Raw genomic sequence first — 4,258 nt, 5'->3', positions numbered from 1 at the left:
TGCTGGAGACCTGGCTTCTGCCCAGCTTGTTCGCCCGAGGATGCTTTCCTTAGAACCCAGTCATCATGAATGAGACCAGGCTACGTGGAGAGGCCATGGAGGTGTTGCAGCCGATACCTCCTGCTGAGATCCCACTCGGCAGTCAGCATCAACTGCTACACAGGCAAGTAAATGAGTCTTCTGATGATTCAGCCCACTGAATGGAGTAGAGATAGGCCCTCACTGCTCAGATTTGATTTTTGACCACACTGAAGATTGCTGAGTGACAACGAGTTGCTGTCGGTTTAAGCTCCTATAAAGATGACTGCAGAAGAATTGATCCATTTGCATCGTGGTGTTGGTGAGGAAGACCGAAAGCAAGTCTGCCAGAACAAGCTCATCTCTTGGAAGAGGTGCAGCAAGAACGCTCTTTAAAAGCGACCATGATGAGACGTTGTCTCACGTACTTTGGACATTGTTAGGCGAGCCTAGTCCCTGGAAACAAACACCATGTTAGGTAAAGTGGGTCAGTGGAAAAGAGGAAGACCTGAGGAGATGGATTGATGCAGTGGCTGCAACAATGGGCTCAAACCTAAGAATTGTGAAAATAAGGCACATCCACTGTGAACACCAGTATCCCCGAGGCAGGCTGAGGGAGAGGCGGTGGATGGGGGCGTGGAGAACCAGTTACGCACCTTTCCTTGATTAAGTGTCTACCTAGTTGATGCAGCCTTTCCCTTCCCGACTCTGGAGACGGGTGGCTTGCCAGTGTGGGCTTCCTTTTTCTTCTTTCTGGGAAGCGTGCACCTGCCGCCAGCTTGCTCCACGTTTTTAAAGGTGTGTCCTTGACTAGCTTTACATCTTCATTGGTCAATTCATGTTCCTACTATTCTTTCCTCAATTGTAGGGGAATTTATCATCTGACTTTTAATGTTGGTAACTTCCGCTAATATTCTTAAAAAACAAACACAATCTCATACTCTTCCCTTACTGATGTTTGGGTCCTCCATCTTCTTAAAATTCAGACTTGTCAAAAACATAATTTATTGTTCTTAAAATTATTCTGTTCTTATTTTATAGGTGTTTTATTCTTTCGTGCCTTCCATTACTCTAATGGTTTTGCTCTTTTACTCGTTTCTGGAATTTGTCTTCAGAATGTTTTAGCTTTCTCTGAATAGTCTTTAATCAACCCCCAGGTGTTAATGTGTGAGCCTCTCACTCTGAAACCTTTTGAAATGAACTTTGTAATAAGATTTTTTCCCTCCCTTCAGTTTAGGTTAGCCCTTGAACCTAGAATTCTTAGAATATTTTAAAAGTTCCAAGAGGGTTGATCTATTTTTGCCTTCTAATTCTTTTGCATTATGTGCAGCGAATGAGTCCTGCATATGGTCAGCACCCTGGAATTTATTACAATTCCCTAATAAATACAAAAGGAAGGTTGTGGATGGTGCACAGCCAACTGTTAAGTGAGGAACTTTTAGGAGGAATGGAATTGTATGCAAGGGATTGTATGAGGGACGGTTTCTTTCTATTTTTTTTTGACACTGTATACTTCTGATTGTTTGGGATTTAGTCCTGTTTGGCATACTGTTTTTAAAAAGTAACCCAGAACACCTGGTGGGTGAGGATGTTGGATACGGCGGTGGACAGACTCTGGCACGACTATACGGCAACTGAAAAACATGCTTGCGTTGCACTGGCTTAGTCAATGAGCATCACCGAGAGATCTAATGTCAGGCTTTGGGCCACTCAACTCAACACCAGCCCTCAAGTCAACCCTGACTGATGGTGGCCTACAGGACAGAGTAGAACTGTGCCCCCAGACTTCTGAGGCTATGAGTCTTTTCCATCAGTCATGCAGCTGGTTGAGTGTGAAGCAGCCACTTGTCAGTTAGCCAACTGCACTGGGGCTCCTTTGGCTTTGGGTAGAGAGATCAAAGGAAACAGTTTTTTCCAACTCACAGCAAATAAACATTCCTGGTCCTGCGCCATCCTCACAATTGCTAGCCTTGAACCCATTGTGGAAGCCGCTGTGTCCATCCATCTTTATCAAGGGACTTTCTAGGTTTTGCTGCCCCTCCACTTTACCAAGCATGATATCCTTCTCCTGACATGTCTGGTCACTCCTATTTCCAAGGGGAATTCTGGCTGCTTTTGAGTTCTGGCTAGAATAGCAAATAAAAAAATGCAGGATGCCTAATTCAATTTAAATGTCAGATAAACAGGTGATTTTTAACATATGTCCCACTGCACTCCTTGGGACAAATTATCCTCACAGAGGCCACTGGGTCGGACAAATGGTTGGGATGTGAACACAGTGGTGCCACAGACGTAAAGTCTGGTAATCTGTATTGGGAGAGATCACAGCAAAGTAAAACAACACAAAACATCCTGTGATATAGCTCTTGACTCCCTTGCAAGAGGCTGTCTTGGGGCTTTAGGCGTAAAAAATTTTTTTATACTAAAAGCTTAATTAATCTTTGCACTCGTGGCTTTAGGACTGACTGATCGAGGTGTTAAGAGTTAAGAGGGTGAGCTGAATCCTAAGATGTGTTTAATTTAGAGCATTTATGGGGAGAAGGGTCAGTGGGGCACCGGACCAGAATTTGTTCTACCGCTGGAGTTCAAGGGCTGGCTGTCAGAAGGGGGTGAGTGGTCAGACTGAAGTCACAGAATGACAGGGTTCGTGGGTAGGGGCTCTTTCCTCTGTTCAAACACATTAACTACCCTTTTCTTACAACACTTTTAAAGCCAATTGATTTGAGAGAAACATTTCAGGAGCTTGAACAATTCCCTAAAGCAGCGGTTCTCAACCTGTGGGTCGAGACCCCTTTGGGGGTCGAATGACCCTTTCACAGGGGTCGCCTGATTAATAACAATAGCAAAATTAGTTATCAAATAGCAACGACAGTAATTTTATGGTGGTGGTGGAATCACATGAGGAACTGTATTAAAGGGTCAAGGCATTAGAAAGGTTGAGAACCACTGTCCTATAGTGTGCAACTCTAAGCAAGGTATGTGACCCCAAGCATCAGAGGAGTTGGTCAATTTGTGTGGACCTTGACTAAATGGAGCAGAATGAGGGAGTCAGGGCCTCAGGTGGCTTGGCAACACACATGCTCTTGCCACAGTGCATCCTGCCAGTTTGTGGGGGCAAGGGACGCCCTCTTCCAGCTCCAGGAGTCTTCCCACAGGTGCTGCTACATTAGGATTAATTGAACTCCACATTGGCTAATCTCAGCAGCTAAGCAGGGTCTGCCTGGTTAGTACCTGGATGGATTAGATGAGCAAACTAAGGCAGGATGGTTGAGGCAGGTCAGCCTTGGGCTGGGTGGGGTAAAGAGGCAGGCTCTGGGTGACTGGAGGTCGTTTCCTCTAGGGCTGTCTGTTCCCACAAGCGTCCCTTCTCTAGCTCCCCACACAACTCAGGAGTGGGAGGTGACTTCTCATACAGATGAGGTTTCCATTCTTCCAAATTTCGGGTGATGGCTCCTCTGTGTTGGACAGGCCCCTGTAGAGTCCAGGCCAAAACAGACTAAAGAGTGTGAGGGCACAAGCGATCCCAATATTTCTCATCATCAGGAAAATCCAGGTGCTTTCCTCGTAACCTCAGGATTAACTGAACACAGTGGTAAGACCCCTGGCTTTTCAAGGCTTCCTTCATAAAATGCTTGATGGCAATGATGGATGGCATTTGTTGCAGTAATTTAGAACTGTTGATGTGATTCTAACATTTTGCATTCCTTGATGTGCGTATCTGCTTACCTACACCTATCCACTACCTCCCCTAGTTAAGGATCTGACTGTTAATAAGTTAACGGTACCCTTTTGATTCAAAGACTTCTCCCACAGTAGTGTGCTTCATGACGGTTGTATTCCCAGCACGTCCAGTGCTTGGCTGGCTAGTTCTTAAAGAAAACATGCTGGCTCCCAAAGCTCTTTTCCCCCAACCATCCATCCTAGTCTTACGTCTACTCTCCTTCCAACCTAAGACACTAAATCTAGGCCTCTTCTCCAGGTTTTGTGAGACTTTCATTCTTATCTAGCCATTGTGGCAGGAATTACCTTTATCCTCCCAATACATAGGACAATCCTTTCCAACATTCTATTTGATCATGAAATGACTCATTGTGGCTTTTTCTTCACTGTTTACCATCCTTTTCACATGATCAGGTGTTAATGTTGGGCATGGTGGGTACAGGTAAATACATGGTCCTGAACTTCAAAGTCCCTGAAAAGTACACGGGCACCAGGACCGGTGTGTGTGTGTGTGGGGGGG

This window comes from Echinops telfairi, unplaced genomic scaffold, assembly GCF_000313985.2.
Source record: "Echinops telfairi isolate 266 unplaced genomic scaffold, ASM31398v2 ScPeMD7_9;HRSCAF=40, whole genome shotgun sequence".
NCBI lineage: Eukaryota > Metazoa > Chordata > Mammalia > Afrosoricida > Tenrecidae > Echinops > Echinops telfairi.
The sequence above is the reverse complement of the archived record's forward strand: the minus strand, read 5'-3'. Positions refer to the sequence as shown.